Source organism: Macaca thibetana, chromosome 14 (genome assembly GCF_024542745.1).
Source record: "Macaca thibetana thibetana isolate TM-01 chromosome 14, ASM2454274v1, whole genome shotgun sequence".
Lineage (NCBI taxonomy): Eukaryota > Metazoa > Chordata > Mammalia > Primates > Cercopithecidae > Macaca > Macaca thibetana.
This window is the reverse complement of record NC_065591.1, coordinates 25,148,853-25,169,844: the sequence shown is the minus strand read 5'-3', so window position 1 is coordinate 25,169,844 and position 20,992 is coordinate 25,148,853. Positions and strand designations below refer to the sequence as shown.

The following is a 20,992-nucleotide window of genomic DNA, read 5'->3' as shown; positions in this document are numbered from 1 at the left end:
AGCATTCATATTCAGATTTACAGTGATTCCTCACGACAGAAATCATCAAAATAAAATGCAAACTCTAACAAATTTTACCAAAACTGGCTGTAAGATGATATGTCATTTTGAACATCACTGTGCAGCTATTTTTATTATAATAATCAATAGCTAATACAGTGTATAGATGTTCATATATGTATATTTGTATCCACACATAAGTATATTAAATTTTCAACATATACATATATAATAAATTATATAGTCAATATGTAATAATGAAAACTATATTTTAATTATATCTGCATATTTAAAAATTATTAAATGTGTATTAAATATTAAATACATACTTATTATGGAATATTTTACATGCTTATTATGTGCCAGGTACTAAATCACTTTGTCTAAATTATCTCATTTCATTCTCCCAATAACCCTAAGATATTTTTATACCTATTTTAGAAATGGTTTAGATATACATGGACATTTTAGAATTAGACATATAAACAGGTTTTATAGATGTTTAAAATGAACATTCAATTATCAAAATATTGACATTGAAGACCCTATACAGGCTGTGTGTGTATACGTATATACATATTTAATATTTACACAGTTTATATTTCACATAGCACATATTTGCACGCATACATATAGCTAACTTTTTCCTTATGTAAATGCGAAAGTTTTGTAACTTTTTTATTTTAATTTTTATTTTAAGTTCTGGGGTACATGTGAAAGATGTGCAGGTTTGTTACATAGGTAAACAAAAGTTTTGTATTTTTAATCAAGACACTAGTGGCTAAAAATGCAAACAGAAGAGTCAACTTTGTTTGTTTGTTTGTTTAAGATAGGGTCTCGGTCTGTCACCTAGGCTGAAGTGCAGTGGCGTGATCTTGGCTCACTGCCTGGGTTCAAGCAATTCTCCTGCCTCAGCCTCCCAAGTAGCTGGGATTACAGGCGCCCACTACCACACCTGGCTATTTTTGTATTTTTAGTACAGATGGGGTTTTGCCATATTGGGCAGACTGGTCTCCAACTCCTGACCTCAGGTGATCCGCCCGCCTTGGCCTCCCAAAGTGCTGGGATTACAGGCGTGAGCCATCGTGCCTGGCCAAAGTCAACATTTTTATATCTCTCTTCATATAATGCAAAGAACAAAATGAAAGATCACTTCTACTCAGTTTCACCCATCTCTATAAGACAAGACAAATAAAGTTTCCTGTTATGCATCAAGGCCTATGAATTAAGCATTTCCTATTGCCAATATATTAAGAGATATCAACTCGGACCATAGTCACTTGCTAGGGACAATAAGGGTAAACATCACTTGTTATAAAAATTTGCTAATCAAATGCAATAGTAATGGTTAAAGTACTATACAAATAACATTTAATTTTTATAATTGCTATACATTTGTTCTTCTCATTCTTTTGGAAGTTGCTTATTCATTAACTGCAGTCCTTCAGAATGTGGCCAAGAACAAGTAAAAGATTAAAAAGCCAAAACAGTGAAAATAAAATTTTCCAAGTTCATGAACTACATATCACCCCTCCTCTCACAGGAGAATTTTTAAGTGTCATTTCTCAGAGACTGTTTACTCCTAATGCAGACACGATTCTCACTGGTTTCATCACATCTTGCCTGGACTACTGCAGACGCTTTCTGTTTTCTCTGCCCCAATTTTTTCCTACTTCCAAGTCATTCTTCACATGAAAATCTATCATATTATTCAGAAGCTTAAACTTTCCATTGGCTTGCCATTTTCTATCGGATAAAGTCTGGAATATTTTACACGCTTTAGAAGTCCATGTTTGATGAGCTCCTGGCTATCTTTCTAGACTCCTCAACTAGATTTTTTTTTTTTCAGTCTTTAGCCACACTAGACTTTTTAAAATCCCTTCATTTTAATGTCTCCCACTCTGGAATCAGGTCCTTTACATATACTGTTGCATCTACTTGTAATGCTCATTCTCTTTGCCTTGCTAATGCCCACTCAGTTTTTAGATTGCTGCTTAACAATCAATTCCTTATGAAGGCCTATCTTTGTCCTACGTGAGTGGGGTTTGTCCATAAGTATAGCAACTGCGATGGCTCAGTCACAGCATAGATCACATTTAAATTTACAGTTATTTAATTGGCATTAGGTCATCAATGCCTACTTCTGCTAAATCAAAATCCTCAAGAAAAGTCATTTTGTTTTGGTCTCTAATCTACCTAAGAGAGCATAGTATATATAGCACATTCAATAAATGTTTGATCAGCTAATTAATAAATTAATATTTATTAATATTTAACAAAAAATTTAATCAACTGGTCAAATGCGGTTATTTAGAAAAGGCAAGATAGAGATCCTAGATGCAGACAGATGATATTTTGATACAAATGATATAAAAACAGTATTTTTTTTTTTAAAGACAGAAATAAAAGTCTCAGTAATCTGGATTAAGAAAAACCCTCATACTTCATTTGTTCTAAGAGCTTCCTATATTGTAATCTAGTACACAAGAAACAATATTACAACAAGGACCCTGAGTGAACAATGAAATGTTTAAAAGCATTTAGTATTCATTTTTAATTAAGCAAGAGTTTTAAAAATAATTGTAGAGTGATTTTCATTACTCTAATTGTTAAAACATAGGACTGGTATTTCCAGGGGTAATGTTCACTTGGTCAGAAGATTAATTTATATGTTATGACTTATCTAACAATATTAGGTATATGAATAATAAGAGCTAACACTGTCTGCCTGTAAATGGTAGACATCCTTCTAAGTACTTCACATTTATACTCTTATTTAAGCCTCACAAAAACTCTAGAAGATGCATATTACTCACTACTCTCATCTCATATATGAACAAAATGAGGCACAGAGGGTTCTAAGGTACTTCCCCAAGGTCATACAGTTAATAAGTACAGGAGACATGGTTCAAAATAAAGCTGTCTGATCTGGAAACAGCTCTTTTTAACACCTGCTAAGCAGCAGTATTTAAGAGTCTCCAAAGAACATACTTTGTTTAACCAAAGTTTTTTTGTCAGCTAGAATTAATGTTCATCTAACAATGCAAGGGACTATGCTAATCATTTTGCAGAATTCTCTCATTTAGTCTTCAGAACAGTCTTGTAAGGTATTATCACTATTTCCAATTTATAAGTAGTTACATGAAGACTTAAGAGGTTAAGTTCCCAAAGTCACGTAGTAGAGTCAAAACCCTGAATCCCAGATCCACTGACTGAGCTCTTAGTTACAAGAGTTCACCTATCTAGAAAGAGAAGTATGTTTTACACAAGCTCTACCTCAGTGCTACTGACTCTCTGGAATGGATGAAACTCAGACCAGGCTCATGTCTGCAAATCCCAGCATTTTGGGAGGCAAAGGGCAGGAGGATCACTGCAGCCTAGGAGTTCTAGAGCAGCCTGGGCAACATAGTGAGACCCCATCTCTACAAAAAATGTTTAAAAATTGTCCAGATATGTTGGCACATGTGTGTGGTCCCAGCTACTAAGGAGGCTGAGATGGGAGTATCACTTGAGCCCAGGAGGTCAAGGCTGCAGTGAGACATGACTGCCACTGCACTCCAGTCTCGCCAACAGAGAGAAACTCTGTCTTAAAACAAACAAACAAAAAACCTTAGTTGTAGGGCCCACCCTGTGTATTGGAGGATGTTTGGCAGTGCATCCCTAGTTTGTATACAGAAGGTGCCAGTCTAAAATCAAAACTGTTTTTAGACTTTGCCTAATGTCCTATAGGTAGAGACGCAAGGTTTCTCCCCATTGAGAACCACCGTACTAAGTAGTATATTTTTTTCTTTGGATACTTTTGAATAAAAACGAAACACATTTCCACTGCTTTATCTCTGTTTCCAATTACCCTGATTGCAGCACTTTTGTTAAAATAGACTATCTTTATGCAAGTTAAAAAACAGAATTTAAGCAGCAATTTCCTTAGTTATATTTTGGTTTTGTGGATTATCCACACATTTAGAAACCATTTAACTATCTTGTAGCACGTCAATTCTTGGCTAACTTTGAAAGATCAGACAGATATAATAGTCCTTGTCTCACACAATTATGCAGATTAAACAAAAATATGCTTGTAAAACATTTAGCCCAATAGCTGGATTATAATGAATGCTCAATTAATATTTGTGATTATATTATTATCATAACTATTATTTGTGTAATTTTCCCAGATTACTTTTCTAGTTTATCTTCAAATTTCCAGAAACTATCATACCTCCTCTCTAGATTTACTGAAAACATTTACTTAGAGGTCATAATATGTGTCTAAATGCCAAAGCAAACTCATTATATGGATATAACCTTAAAGTCAATGGAACTTGAGAATCAAGGCACAGTGACAAATGGTTGAAAGAAAATATTTGACAGTAAAAGCTCAAATACCTAAGTCTATGGATAAGGCATTTTCCAGTTATAAATAAGGTACAAATCGTGAAAAGTGTTTTCACTATAAGAAAAACTATAAAAAAATGGTACAAGTTGTATTCTTCCCTCCATACAAATCAACATGACACTCATTAATTGTGTAGCTCTTTACCAATTACCTTTTAATACAAAAGTATTAACAGAAACATAGGTACCAAACCCAAGAAGAAAATATCTAGAATCTCTAGCGTGATACAATCTTCAATCCAGTTCCATGAATCTGTTCATTCTCTCTAACCTAAACATATTTGCATGGCCTTATTATTATTATTATTTGTATTCTTATTTTTACTCAAGGTAAAATATTGCCTTCAATTGCCTATGCTTTGCTGCTTTATACGGCCAGTGCCAGAACTCTATCTCAATATTTACCCAGGCCAGTCATAAATGCTGAGACATTATAAAGAACAAGTGCCCAACAGAGAAAGAGCTACCGGGGTGCGCAGCTTCATTCTGCCAGTCATGGCTCACAGTGGGAAATTCTCTTCAGTCTATGAAAAAAAAAAAACCAGCTACCACAAGGCTACTGCTCCAGGAAAAACTGTAAGACCCAGATTTGGTTTTTCAACACATTTTGACCTCTAATATTTAAGAAAACAAAGCAGACAGCATGAACACAAAAGCAGACAGACATTTGTAAGTCTCGAGTCAATTATTTCAGATGAAAAAGGAACTCTCTAAAGAGAACAGCAGCTGCTGGCTTAAGGAGCTACAGGTCCCATCAAATTGCAATATAGCCCTAAATACTCCTCTGTAATTATTATTTTCCTCATATGACTGCATAGTTCCCATGGAAGCAAATAACTTTTAAAAATTCGATCTTTGTTCTTCCAAGAGCTTATATCAGTAGAACTCACTGGTATCTGTTAATCCTTTATTTCACGGGCACAGAGAAACCTATACATTCCAACACCCTCCTCACCACCACCTTCACAGTTAGTTGAGGCCAGATGACTTGTTTTGACAAAAAGATTATGGACAGAATATAGTGTGTCACTTCTAAGGAAAGTCAGGAAAAAGGTCCCTGAGGCACCTCCCTCCCCCAGCTCTCTTTTCCCCTGTAATAGCAATATGGAAGCCACATGATGGAATGGCAAAGCCGTTAACATAGAAGCAAAATGGCCCCTTGACACAGGACTTGAGAGAGAGCTGCCCTGGAGAACAGCAAGGCCCACAGTAGACTCTGCATACACAGAAAAATAAATGTCTGTCATGTTAATCCCCCAAGACTTCAGGGTTTATATACTATCACAGTGGAGTTCAGACTGTCCTGACAAATGTATCTCCTAACACAGTTACTAGTATGAAGAAAGTGCTTAATATGTAGCTCTTTAAAAACAAATGTGCAGAGCTAAGAACACCATTTACTAGTAACACAGAAGTTGAGATATGGATTACAAAGAAAAAAACACAGTCATCTTGATTTATATTAAAAAGCAATTTCTGCATATTACGCATGAGCAGACTATATATCAACCGACTAAATAGCTCAGGGAGTACTCAGCACAACTCCATATTGCTGACTAAGGCACAGACTGGTCATAGTCACATAAAAAGCTCATTACCACCATAAAGCAGCCCATATATGTTAGGTGCAAAGTGAATGAAAAGAGCAATCTAGTTGGAATGGAGTGGATCTGTAACTTTTACTCAATTCTCATCTTTCTTCTGCCTTTTATCTGAATTGCTTATCTTGGCATAGTATAAGCTACTTTGTGAAAAAGAGAGGACAGCACTTTCACTGCAGTTATCAGCCTGGTGGTAGAGAGCATTAGAGGTCCAGAGTCTTGCCTCAGCTGTGCTGGGCAGTGCCTGCATGACTTTGACGTCTGATTAGAATCTTTCTTACTCTCTATATGCCCACTGATAAAGTGGGCCCAACGACAACCCTAAGACAAGGTCGTGGTATGGATTAAGGAGCACTGTGTATATAAAGAATCTGGCAAAATGTTTGGTATTTGTTGGCACCCAATAAATGTTGGTTTAATTTCTTCATTCCCTTTCTCTTATTCTGCCACCCTCCATTCTACCTTCCTCTATATTTCCTTTCAGTATCTTGCTTAGTTGTTTACTTGTTTTAAACTAAAAAATGAAGATAAATGCTAGATAATCACGAAAACCCTGATCAGTATGAAATATCTATGCCCTTGAAGTTTGAGTATTGCCTGGAATTTGGATTTGGCAGCCTGATTTGACAAAAATCAAAATAATATCACGATATCCTATGCCACCAAAGTTGGAGCATGAGAAGGAAAGGAAAGAAGTGAAAGAAGGGTAAGCAACAGCACAAATGAGAAGGGATGCAAAGTAATCTGCAAACAGCCATTGCTGAAAAGAGTTTACACAAAATTCAGAATCACACAGACATAAATTAACATTGTGCACTTCCTGGATTTTAATTAATTCAGATATACTGACAACAAACTCAGTCCAAATGGTACACTGTTTTGGTCAGTGGAACTCAAAAGGACACAAAGTTAATACAGCAGCACAAGTTTCACACTATTGGTGTTCTTAAGAGAATATCTTCAAGGGTAGGCAGTAAAAGAGATGGATTGGCATTTGCAAATCATTTCTTGTCTCTTTGAGTCCATCTCAGCCAACACAATCAATATCCAGTAAAAACAAATACCCCACACTGTAATCCCTCAACAGAGCCCTACTCTAGCCACTGTTTCCTGACATGTTCTTAAATATCTGTAAGTTTTTAATGTATTTCACTTTCTGACTTTGGCCCCAAACTTGCTTTTCAGTTGGATAATGGCTAATGTTCTTTGGCTATCCTCACTTCTGTCTACGTTTGATCCTCAGGCTACATTGACTTTGGTGATACCAGATAATACCCCAGCCCTGTTCTGCTTAGGCAACAGCACCATCCAGGACAATAAAAAATCAGAGGAGGCTAGCAGGATCATCTTTTAAAAATGGCTATGCATGAGCATATCAAAGGAAAGATATAAACAATTTCTTCTTTATGACCAGCCAATACTTCAGTGTAATTTTCATGGAAAACACTTATTTGAAAGAGAATTGTAAATTCACCTAAGTTAGAGAAAAGAAAATTTTTAATACATGTGAGTTTATTACATGTGAGTGTAATACATGTGAGTTGCAATGAAGGAACACCTAATGTATAAATGAGTTAATACAGAAATAGATTTTAAAGAGGATTCGGCATCATTTTTTTCTCCCCATCTTACTCCTATACCTGCTGAAGGGCTGTATTTTATTTGCTAAGGGGATATGTTTATATAAAAGGTGATCTTCCCTCCTGCCAGGTCCAGAGAACTAGGTGCAGTAGAAAAATAAATCAACAGTTGATAAATGCAGCAAAAATACTGCCTTAAAATGTTATCCCTTATCTGTAAAAGTCCCATACAAAACCTAGAGTTTAAGATGAATTCCAAAGAATGACATTTAAATTTCAACATGGTTCTACTTACATTACTTTAACCTAGGTCTCTGCTTTTCCTCTCTGTTTACAAACCTATAACACGACAAAGACTTGGTCTCAGTATTTGCTGTCACCATGTGCAAATGACCATGTTCTAAATCCTTACTCAAAGTCTTCTTCCTTTACAATGTCTTCCTAACTCCCCAGCAGAATTTATTTCAATTTATTTCAGCTCTCTAAGCATATTTCCCCCCCAAATCTAGTGTTTGTAAGCTCAAACTGCCTTATATTTGGTTATTTTTAATGTCTGTATCCTCTATAGGTAAACTGACAGTACTGGGAACCTATCTTCTTTTCTTGATTCTCACGTCCCTCAGAGTGCCTCGTCCACTACTTTGTAACCTACTAATCGGTATGTGTTTGTTAAATGGAACTGAAAATATAAAAAGAGGGAGAAATCTCACATGGCCTCTTCATATTTGTTCATATTTGTATTAGGAAAGCGAAGGGTCTAAGGTAATGTAAACAGGCAATATGTCAAGGAAAAAGATAGTTAAGACAACCAGTCCCATATCCCAGATTCTTAAGGCAGCATTCAGAGACCTCTATTAGATAAGGCCTTGTAAAGAGACAAAAAGCAACTCTTCTCCCTTAGTAATGGATAGACTGTCTCTCTCTAGATCCTGCTTATTCCTAATTCTATTAAATTTAAACTCCTACCTTGCTGCTATCAGCCAGAAACCCCAGCCAAATAGTAAAAGCCGAATGCTTTCTCGACACTTAATAAACCCAGAAAGGGTAGAAAGCTTTTTTATGGTATAGCAACATGGGTGTTAGTCAGGCTGGATGGTACTGCCTTGGCATATAAACCCCAACAAATGCTTCTTCTTGAGAGGATACTCAGTTGGCCCTTAATCTGAAGACATAAAACCTTCCTGCACAGACACACACACACAAGAAAAAACCCACAAAGTGTTAAAGACCAGCAGCATTGGCATCACGTGAGAGCTTTTAAGAAATGCAGGATCTCGGAACCCACCCCCAGACAACCTGAATCGGAACTGGCATTTTAACATTATCTCCAAGTGACTCATACATAGGTAACATTTTTAAGAAGCATGGACGCTGGATATTCTGGCATCAATATTTCATTTGCTTCCTGGCAGTCTCTTCGCTCTAAACCATAACTTTATTACGAAAACTATTTGCTTCCCACACCCTCTCCTCTAACTCTGCATGTTTTTTCAGGCATCCATTTGTTTTAATATGTAATACAAAAAGAGAAAAGACTTCTCTAGTGTATAGAATGTATACATTTCATTCACATACATTATATCATTAGATCCTTATGATATTCCTGCGAATATCGTCATGTATAACTTGTTACATGTCACTCATGTACAGAAATATCTGAGAACCTCCATGTCTAATGCTTTGAAGATGCAGACGGCTTCCGTCTATAGTCAACCAATGCTCCAACCTTGGGATTAGAGAATTCTGATTGCATTATCCATGGAGCCAAGAACTTAAAAGCCCAGTTCTATCTTACTCTTGAATCTTTTGCCTTTTCAACTACCATAACCCAGTTTCTCCCATACAGAGACACTAAACATGCACACTCTTGATGAAAGCTTTTGTAGTGGCCATTACATAATGGATTTGCTGTCAGTTGTCTAAAATGTACCTGCTGAAGAAATGAAAAAGAAAAACCTAATCCATGCTTATAAGTAATGGAGTTTTCAACTAAAACCTATTTGGGCATTTCTGTCCTCTATAGTATGAGTTTTTAATTGGCTTTAGTCATGTATGTGATCTGAACATTTTTAGCAATGAGTAAAACAACATAGGTAATAATATTAAATATATATTATAGTTTCATTAAGAAAGCATTTATAGTGTTAGGATGTTTATAGTTTTAGAATGTAATATAGGAAATTGTCAACCATTTTCAAAACCAGAGCACAATTTCAAAATGTTTAGCCTAATTCTAGGCCACATTCTAAAGTAAATATCTCTACACAATGCAAAATATTAACTAAAACTTTAGGCTTCATCAAAATGCCTCAACACTGTTGATTAGGCATAAAATTACTTTTATAAAGTCTTTTGGTTATTAAATAATGGACAGGTGTCTACAATTTAAAAATCATCTGGGTATAATGACTTAATTCTAGTATATAGGGAGGCCAAGGTGGAAGAATGGCTTGAGGCCAGGAATTCTAAACCAGTCTGTGAAACATAGCAAGAGCCCTGTCTCTACAAAAAAAAATTAAAAATTAGCCAGGCATGGTGGTGCACACCTGTGGTCCTAACTACCTGGGAGGCTGAGGTGGGAGGACTGCTTGAACCCAGGAGTTGGAGGCTGCAGTGAGATATTGGAAGGAAAAGCCCAGAAGCCATACAACTTACCACAAATTCCACTGTTGTCTGTCACTGTCTAGCTGAGTAACTCTGGCCAGTCCCTTCTTCCTCACTCTCAGTTTCTTGATCTGCAAAATGAGGTGATTGAAACTAGATGATGTAAGAGTCCCATACAGCCTGAAAATGCCATTTTTCTGCAAGACTGGAAACCACATCTGAGTACATTTCCTCTCCAAAAGCAACACGCAGAAGATAAAAAGATTTTTAAATGGCACTTGGCACTACTGATGTTCCAACTCGTTCATACTATAATCTCAGCTTGATACTTTAGAACCACATAGGTTGCTAGTATCCACCACAGACGAACAAAGCAGAAGAGAAAGGCTGTTGGCATACTCTTTGCCTGAGAAGTGTTGCAACTAAAAGTCAGATCAGAGGGAGAGTAAATCTTCTCCTCCCCCTTCTGAGGATCTGGTGACTCTTTCTTTCTGGGCCCTGCCTCGGGAATTTCTCCTAGAGAAATTTTTCACTGGGGACCTGGGAGTCTAGCCCTTGACTAAACAAGGATGCATTTCCTCCTGGAAGGCTCCCTGCCTGGACAAGTCCTTCAAAATCAACCTAAAAAGGAACTCCAGTCTCCAGGGAGCTGTACATTTTAGCATTTTTTAATCAGATGTCTGGCCTTCTCTGGTCTTTTTTGAAACCTTTTTTCCTTATTGTATTATAATTTTATTATGTTAATATACAAAGAGTTGGCAATGCATAATTTTAAAAGGCAAATTCAGTCTTTGAATGAAGACTGTGTGATGATTACGGCTCATGCTTTAACTACATTTACTTATCTTCCTTTCTTCAATCTTGTATGGGATAATATCTTTGAAATGGCTTTTGTTTATTTTTTAAATGAGTTTCATGTTTTTTCCCTTTTCCCCTTTTCATTACTGTTTTCTAGCAGAAAATCAGAAAGTCAGGGAATGGTTTAAGTTTGTAAAATCTGAGAGATCATCTGGACTTAAACCCAATTTCATTAAATGGCTTAGGAGATGTAAATAACTCAACAAGGCAGTACTCAGATATCATGTATGTAAAAGTGAGTACTGCCCATATCCCTAGTAATTAGGCCCATCGTTAAATCAGAGTTTAACGGATTAGGTTCATTTTTATGACATACACAAGTGAACCTGAAACACGGGGTCCTATTAGTATTTAATATATAAAGTAAGCTAGTATCTGAACCTAATTAATTGCATACACAATGTGGTCAACACAGAGGATACAAATTCTAGAAAAAAGTGTACACCCAAAAAATAACAATTCTGTTATTAGTAGCATTATTATTGTCATCTATTATGACAAGCCTAAACTACCCAAGCGTTCATCAAAGGAGCAATTCAATAGAATGTTTTCGGCATGCTCTTCTTTTAACTAAAAAGAGAATATGGAATGAGAAGAGAAAAAATAAGATTTTTTATTCCAGTCTGAAAAAAAAAAAATTCTTTGAAGCTCCTCATGGTATGCATGACAAATAAACATACATTTCTTGCTTTCTGCAACAAAAGAACTGTTATGTGCCTTTGCAATTAATTAATGTTGTCTCCAATATTTCTAGAAAATTAATGTCAAATTCATTTGAATGTGGCTTCTGGAATAACAGGACCTCTGGTCCATTTCCTGTATGGTAATGTAATGACAGCAAGATACCCTTTTAAATTTTATGTGTTCAAATTGGTTTAAAAAGGTAAATTTCTACACTATAATTAATGTATGCCAACAATTTTCAAACAGTTTTAGCAGTGGAGCTCTTCTTTGAAAGAACATATTGGGCTCAACATAAGTTAAGGCACTTTAAATGTCTATCATTGGCTAAGAATATACTTTATATTTTGTGGAACTCATCAAGCACCTTCCTAGAATTTGAAAGCTTGGTAGGAAATTATTCTTCAAATTCATATATCTCATATTATTGATGAGAAAACTGAGTCTACAAAAGAGGAAGTGATATGAGTATGTCTCACAACTAGTTAGTGACAAAAGTTAGAATTCATGACTCATTCATTTATGCAACTGATGTTTATTGAGAACCCTCCATGTACTCATTTTGTGCTAGGTTTCCTATGTATATCACATGTTTTTATTGATCATTTAAATTTTATATAATTTTGTTATTATTTTATTTAATCATTTCCTAGCCATACAGAAAAAAATTCATATCTATTTTGTTTGTTTGTTTGTTTGTTTGTTTTGAGACGGAGTCTCACTCTGTTGCCCAGGCTGGAGTACAATGGCGTGATCTCGGCTCACTACAACCTCTGCCTCCCAGGTTCAAGAAATTCTCCTGCCTCAGCCTCCTGAGTAGCTGGGACTATAGGCTCCCGCCCCCACTCCTGTCTTTTTTTCTTTTTTTTTTTTTTTTTGTATTTTTCATAGAGACAGAGTTTCACCATGTTGGCCAGGCTGGTTTTGAACTCCTGACTTCAAGTGATCTGCCTGCCTCAGCCTCCCAAAGTGCTAGGATTACAGGCATGAGCCACCGCCCCCGGCCAAAAATTTGTATCTATTAACCAATCATCAAATCTGCATTCATCATGTCTCACGTGTAAAGAACTAAGAACGTGTTAGAAAAAGGCAAGTGAACCTAGAAGTTCATAATCTGTTTAAGCAGTGGATATGCACAAACAAGAAATTTGCTTTAAAAAGCTAGGATGACATTTAAGTGCTAAGTATAATATAGCAATGAATATATTGGCCTCAGAAACTTATACCCCAAAATTTGGCACTTTGACATGCTGAACTGATGAAGAAGCTCAAGGTCTGACAACCCCCACCTCAGCCCCCTATCTGAGCTCTCAATCTCTCAATCCTTTGTCTCCTGTCTCTCCCAAAGCACAGGATAAAGTTGCTCTCTGAAGTTCCCTCATCTAAAGCCCAGATCCACCAAAGAAGGTCCCTTTCCTGAATTTTCATTAACTGAACTGCTTCAGTAGGAAGAAGGACAAGTCTGTCAACACACCTGGATAGACTTTTGCCACAAACCACTGTCTGCTCTGCAGCTCAAGAGACTTTGTCCCAGGCCACTGTATGTTCTTCAAGCCCACTGAATTTTCCTAATAATCATTGACTCCCCTCAAAGTCATTCACATTTCCTTATGGACCTTTCTATGCTAGGGTAACCGCTGTGGTTCTCTCCCATGCACATTAATAAACTCATATGCCTTCTCACTTATTAACCTGCCTTTTGTGAGATGATTTTCAGCAGTGGGCTAAGGGGAAGTGTTTTTTTGTTGTTGTTGTTTTTTTGTTTTGTTTTTTTTTTTTGGCCCTGAAGTACATTATGTAAAGAGAGATTCTTAAAAAGAGGGAGCTCATTGGGACTGACTTCAAGTATTTGAATAAGCTTCGAGGAAGAGATAAAATTTGACCTTAAAGTATTTATTAACTATTACCACTTATATTGTATTAAAGACATTGGCATCATCCATGGCATCTGGATTGCAATAACTGTATAAATAGACTTTTTCCAATTAATAGCTCATAAAAAACTAGTACAAATTTGCATTATTAACATCAATAGGCTCCTAAAGAATTATTCAGCAGCTGAGCAGTTCATTTTTCAGCTACTTTGTTTGTGACCTTTGTTGTAAAAATCCTGATCTTTTTCATCCATGAATGAACCCAGTAAGAATTTCAAAATTGACCAGATCTTCATCAGTCTTGGCCATTTCCTGAGACCAACTAGGCATTGTGTTCAAATTTATCTCTTATACAATTTCCTGACTTAATTCTCAATCCAAGTCAAAGTTACCTTTCCTTCCTCTAAAGAATGTTTCTCTGTACATTTTATTTAAAAACGCTCTTAGATTTTACTCTATTATTTGCATATGTTGCTATATTATTTATGAATAAATGCCATTTTTCTCAGCTATGTTAGAAGCCCACGACAATAAAAACCATGGCTTATTCCTAAATACAGTGTTTTGCCAAAGAGGCACTTAGCAAATAGTCACTGTTGTAATTTGCTTTTAATGGAAAAGCCCACATGTTACAGAATCTGTACTAGTCAATGAGTAGGTGCTGACAGCCTACAACTTGTGGCTTTTGATGATTTATTGATATGATCCTCAAATCCTAGGACCTTACCTGTGATGCATTCTAATGGTTTTCTAGTCTATATTATTCCATTTCAATCTAATTCATTAAAAAAATTACAGGTTCGCTGAATGATAAAATTGATTTTATCATCATCTCTGGCTGCATGAATTCAATCAAATTATTAATCTATTCTAAGGATTATTTTATTTACTTGTAGAATATAGATAACAATGTTATCTCCTTCATAGGATTGCTTTTAGTATTAAATTAAATGCTACCACTAGCATTGTGCTTGGGGCTTAGTGTTCAATAAAGGCATACTATTTTTATGGATATTATTATTTTAATTATTTCCACCATTGTATTAGTATTATAAATTCAACTTTAGATATTTGAAAACTGTTAATTTATGTTAAAATTCTTAGATACATGCTACATATTGTTAAAGTCCTAACTTTTTTTTTTGCTCTTGTTGTCCAGGCTGGAGTGCAGTGGCGTAATTTTGGCTCACTGCAACCTCTGCCTCCTGGGTTCAAGTGATTTTCCTGCCTCAGCCTCCCAAGTAGCTGGGACTATAGGTATCTGCCACCATGCCCAGCTAATTTTTATATTTTTAGTAGAGACAGGGCTTCACCATGTTGGCCAGGCTGGTCTCGAACTCCTGACCTCAGGTGATCCACCTGCCTCGGCCTCCCAAAGTGCTGGGATTACAGTCATGAGCCATCATGCCCGGTCCTAAAGTCCTAACTTTTTATCAAGTGTTAAAGGAAAAGAAAAAAGATAATAAATAGAATTAGTCCATACTCCTTCTAGACATCAAATACTCAATGTTATTTTGTTTTTGGTTCACTCTGCAGACTTTAGATTTAGTACTTCATCTCTGTAGTGATTAAGGAATGTGGAAAATGATAACATGGCATTTCATTTAGATGTTTCTTCAAGGTGACATACATGACAGATTCATTCTTCTAACTTAACTGTGATGAAATTCATCTCATCTTCTATTAGTGGCAGAAATATGAACAGAAGCATGTGGTCTCCGTCATCTCTAATATTTGTACCAGAGAAGAAGATATTAACTAAAAGAAAACTGAAATATATCTTCTGTTTTTTTAATAATTCTGGTTTGAGCCCTCAAATCATTCTATACCCATGAGGCGATAAGTAAAAGCATATTTTTTTTCATCTTTCTTAGATTATAAAAGTAGGTAGTTCCTTTATAACACAATTCACTACTGATATAATTTTAATATAAAACATAAGCATTAGAAATAAAAGGTATATGTGTGAGATATATGTTCATATTTCTTCTAGTATTGACGCTCATAGGAAGAAAAAATAATTTGTTTACTATTTCTGCCATGACTTATCAGAAATCTAAGCATGTTCAAACACACCAACAAAGAGAAATAATACCAACTGCTCAGTGGGAGATAAAGTGAAGCTGTTTTCCCAGGTGGAGTTTATGGTTGTCTTTCAATCACTGAAGAGACTGAATTTTTCCTCAATCTAAACTAATCTTGCTTGCTTTCAATCTTACCCCCTCTGAGCCTGTAACTCCTTCCTTTTCTTTCTTTCTTTTTTTTTTTTTTTTTTTTTTTTTACTAATTTAAATATGGACCTCTTTTAATCACACATTTCAAAAGACTTCTCCAGAGCATCCACTGAGTGTACCACACTTGTTTCATTTTGTTAATTGAATGGTTCTTACATCCTCATTATCTGCCCACAGCACTTAGCATTTTCCTATTATAAAGCTATCCTTTGCAATATCTTCTCTGCCTACCAGGAAGGCTAAAATCCTGCTTTTAGTGTCTCCCAACACAGGACTGACCATGGGTCTTTAAACTCCCATGCTTTCAGATCGCAATGGGTTAAGTGAAAAGAATCCATATTGAGAACTTATTCAAGCCAAGCTATAAAAGGTAGACAATCCTATGACAGATATAACATTATACCCATTTCAAAAAGAAGAAAATGGAAGTAAATGAGATTCTATCACTTATCAAAAGTCACACACAGTAAGTTTTTGGGGTGGGATTCCCAGAGTCTACACTCTAGGTCATTGCACTGTCAATACTAAACAATCATTGGGTTGTTCTGTTTTTTGTTTGCTGTTTTTCTGTCTCTGAGGTCTTTGAAGGTCTTGATATTCTCCGTTGTTCAGATAGAGGGGTCATGTCATCTTCCAGATGGTTCTAGCTGTTTAAAGCCCTCTCCCTGAATTCTAGTTCTAGCAAAGTTCAGAAGAATTAGCAGTCATTTGTACATATACTGACTGCATATCTACAAATGACTGTAAGACACCTGAAAATAGAGAGTCTGGAAAGCTTCCTCTCCTTAGTAGAAAATGATTGTATGTCTCTTCTCTAAGGAGGTTTTATATATGCAGCTTAAAATCCACATAAAGAAAAATTCTCATATAGAGTGATGTTAACCTCATTTGTACGTAACTGTGAGTCAAGGTATACCACTGTAGTAACCGCATACAGTAAAAGCCTTGTGACATGATTACTTTTCTATACTTTCTCATCTTTGCACCCCTGCCTAGGATGCCTCTCTGCCTTTTCATCCTTCCTTGGCTAAAGCAGGCTCATTCTTCTGGGTCAAGTTCCAATGTCATTTCTTGTATAAAGCTTTTTTCAACACCTCTTCACCCTCAGTTCTCCCTCCTTTGAATTTTCCCAGGATTTTATTCATTCATGTTCCTAAGATAGCACTTATAACAATGCATTATATATTTCTCACTCTATAGGCTAGATTTTCCAACCTCAGCACTGTTGACTTTTTAGGCTAATTTTTTTTTTTTTTTTTTTTTTTTGGTAATGCTGCCCTGTGTGTGTTGTAGAATATTTGGTAGCATCATGGTCTCTCTCCACTGGGTAACAGTAGCATCAGGGTAGGTGCATATAATCCCAGTGCTTTGGGAGGCCAAGGAGGAAGTATCGTCTCAGGCCAAGAGTTTGAGATCAGCCCGGGTAACATAGGAAGACCACAGGCATGGTGGTGTGACCCTGTCGTCCTAGCTACTTGGGATTCTGAAGCAGGAGGATCACCTGACCCCAGGAGTTCGAGGCTGCAGGGAGCTAGGATCTTGCATTTACACTAGTCTGGGTGACAGAGTAAGAACCTGTCTCAAAAAATGAAAAAAGAGTAGCACCTCCCCTTCAATTGTGAGAATGAAAAATGTTTCAGGTAATAGATTCCCAGTTACTCTTATTTGCTCATTACATATTGTATGCATATATTAAATATCACTTGTCCCTCGTAAATATGTACAATTATTACATATCAGTAAAAAATATGTATTTAGACATTGTCCTCTGAGGAGTAGGTAAAACTGCCCCTAGTTGAAGGCCACAGCTTGAGATCAGAGACTACAAGGGCAGTGACTGCTTTTTTTCATCCTAAGGGTACCTGATACCCAAGAGTATCAGGCCAGAACTTGGCTGTTATCAGAGTAACAGCAAGCAATTATAATCTCCTGGTTGGAAGCTAGGCGTGGTGGCTCACACTTATCATCCCAGCACTTTGGGAGGCTGAGGCCAGCGGATAACTTGAGGTCAGGAGTTCAAGACCAGCCTGGCCAACATGGTAAAACCCCATCTCTACTGAAAAATACAAAAATTAGCCAGGCAGGGTGGTGGGAGCCTGTAATCCCAGCTACTTGAGAGGCTGAGGCAGGAGAATCTCTTGAACCCAGGCGGCAGGAGGTTGCAGTGAGCTAAGGTCACACCACTGCATTCCAGCCTGGCAACAGAGCGAGACTCCATCTCAAAAAAATAAAAAATAAATAATAATCTCTTAGCTGGAGTTAAATTAGTCTCATTTCCCAATAATAACATACAGAATTATAAAATTCACTGAATTCATACTTCATCCAAATGTGAAACAAAGTGACTATTAAAGATGGATTCAAAGGTAATGAGATCAAAAGTATGTGGAAATCAGAATAAGAAAATTGTATTTTTTGTATATTTAATAAGTGAAAATTATATATACCACATATAATCATAAATGCATGTATATGAAATATTGTATATATGTATATGCATACACTTGCCCATACAAAAAGAATAACCTTTACTGGGAAATTGCATTCAGAAAACTGGATAAGAGTTTTCTGATATCTCCGAATATATCATACTTAATACTTAAAGTCTCTGTTCCCTAAAATTGGCCAAGACTCTCTCACTTTTTTTTCCTTCAAAGATCCATTCATAAAAAAAGTGATGCTTATTTTAAAATTTCAAAATCAGAGGGGGTTGATAAATAAAGAGGCACAGACAGTATGATACTGCCTTTTGTTCTGATAAGATATTCATCGCTACCCAATTTAGGGCAGAATAAAGTATAAAAGAAAATAAAATTTCAGGACCCTCTAAATTTACTATGCCAAGGGGCAAGTTAAGTCCTGGAGACTGTCACATTGCATGTTTGCAACTTCTGCTTCTTAGATTATAGGTTCACTCTTTTCTTTATTGTTCTTGTTCTGTAAATGACTAGGAGAGAGCAGAGACCAGACCTCTCCCAATTCTAATCACTGAATCCTTGTTACCGATGAACTACCTTCTTTATTATCTTGTACCTAACTCACCATTTGGCACAAAAGACCCCATGACTGTTACATCTTCAGTGTGGAATGTTAAATATAACTTTTGCAAAAGAAAAAGAACACCTTGACTAATCTGATCCTTGTAACTATGCATTAAGCTTTACATAGAAAGATACTGAAATTCCGTTAAGCTTCCCTATGTAATATTTATCTACAGGTATGATTCCAAATTTCTATACTTCAGAACACTGACTTCTATTCCTTGGAATCTGTGCTTACCGGGTAGAGGTCCTCAAACTTTGTGCTTGAATAAACTCTCTTTAAATTTAATTCTAAGCCTGGCATGGTGGTTCACACCTGTAATCCCAGCACTTTGGGAGGCCAAGTAGGGTGGGTCACTCGAGGTCAGGAGTTCGAGACCAGCCTGGTCGATGTGGTGAAACCCTGCCTCTACTAAAGATACAAAAATTAGACAGGCATGGTGGCAGGCACCTGTAATCCCAACTACTCAGGAAACTGAGGCAGGAGAATCGTTTGAACCCAGGAGACAGAGGTTGCAGTGAGCCGAGATTGCACCACTGTACTCCAACCTGGGTGACAGAGTGAGATTCTGTCTCAAAATAATAAAATTCTGACCCTTTTGATTATTTTAAGTTGACAAAAGTCATCTGACATTGCTTATTTCTGTAGACTAGCTAACCATTTATTTGGACTGAAGATCAGAACCACTGTGATCCTCATATGAACTTGTGATGAGAGACCTTTTTTCACCTCAGTAGTCAACTGTGCCTGCCTACCTTTATCTATTTCCTGAACTGTGGTTTGAATTAATCAGAGTTATAAAAGTGAGATAGAATTGTCTTTTCATGTTTAGGTTGTTTTAAATCCGTGAAAATCTCTTATTCTCACTGGGATAATCCAAGCAGTAGTAGTACATTTTGCAAGAAACAAATGCATAAACAAGACCAGACCTTCCTAAGCAGTCAGAAAGGGGGTCACTGAGAACCAATGTACATAATCTCTTACCCATTGCAAAGGACCATAATTTTTTTTTTTTTTTTTTTTTTTTGAGACGGAGTCTCGCTCTGCCGCCCAGGCTGGAGTGCAGTGGCCGGATCTCAGCTCACTGCAAGCTCCGCCTCCCGGCTTCACGCCATTCTCCTGCCTCAGCCTCCCGAGTAGCTGGGACTACAGGCGCCCGCCCCCTCGCCCGGCTAGTTTTCTGTATTTTTTAGTAGAGACGGGGTTTCACCGTGTCGGCCAGGATGGTCTCGATCTCCCGACCTCGTGATCCGCCCGTCTCGGCCTAGGACCATAATTTTAATGGTCACCTGCTATCGGTTGCTTCTTTTTAATTTTAGATACATTAATTATGCTTCTCATTATAATACTATGAAATATAGATTATTCTTGCTTCTGTAAAAAGGAGGTAATTAAATATTAGGACAATGAATATATTGTGTGATGTTATTTAACTGCTCAGTGGGTGAAGCAAAATTCACCCGTTGATACAAACTGAAGGTACAAGGAGCACCTTCGAGTACACGGAAGTTCCTTTTCGTGCCCATTCCTCCTCTATATAACTACATGTGCAGTCAAACCTACAAACGGATATTTCCAAGCCTCCACATTTCCTGACTCTTCCCCCAGCCCTATGCCCCAGCCTGGCTCGAAGGAAAAGAAGAATGACTAAAATGCAAAGCACTATGTATTAGTAGAACAGTTCAATTCAAAGGTCAGGGGTCCTGCATATCTGAGACAAGAAACCAAGGAAGAAAGAGCAGCCTCACCTAACGGAGCACCTTCACCTAGAAGTAAAGGATCTCCTCTGTGATTGCAGTTGAAAGAAAACACCTCAGCCTCAATAAGTTACTTCAATTTAAAAGAGTTTATGCCATTCTGTATACAAATTTCAGTTCTTAGGCTGCATTGACAAGTCATTTCCTGGGATTCTCACTGCAGCATTTTGTGTTGTGACACAACAAAGAACACGTGTTCATCTGGCTGCCACTTTCTGGGTGCACCTTGGACTGCCTGCTTTGGAGTTCAGTGTTAGGAGGTCTGTTTGGCATCTGGACACTGCTTCTAACCAGCTGCGTGCATTTGGATTCTCTGAGTGTCAATGAATTATTTAAACTTATATTCTATGCATTTACCTATTTATACAT

The 20,992-nt window shown here is 36.8% G+C and overlaps 1 protein-coding gene across 17 annotated transcripts in view; it reads right to left on the bottom strand.

Annotated features, from left to right (window-relative positions):
- Nucleotides 1-20,992, bottom strand: part of LRRC4C (leucine rich repeat containing 4C) — a 1,316,491-nt gene that overhangs the window by 122,170 nt on the left and 1,173,329 nt on the right. For 11 of the 17 annotated variants that reach the window (XM_050758335.1, XM_050758338.1, XM_050758336.1 and 8 more), the window contains one exon: nt 10,229-10,308. The exons of 5 other annotated variants lie outside the window; for them this stretch is intronic. The gene's annotated coding sequence lies outside the window, so the exon portion shown is untranslated. Of the gene's footprint in view, nt 1-10,228; nt 18,193-20,992 lie in introns of those variants that run through there. One more of the 17 variants, XM_050758345.1, reaches the window with a different exon arrangement.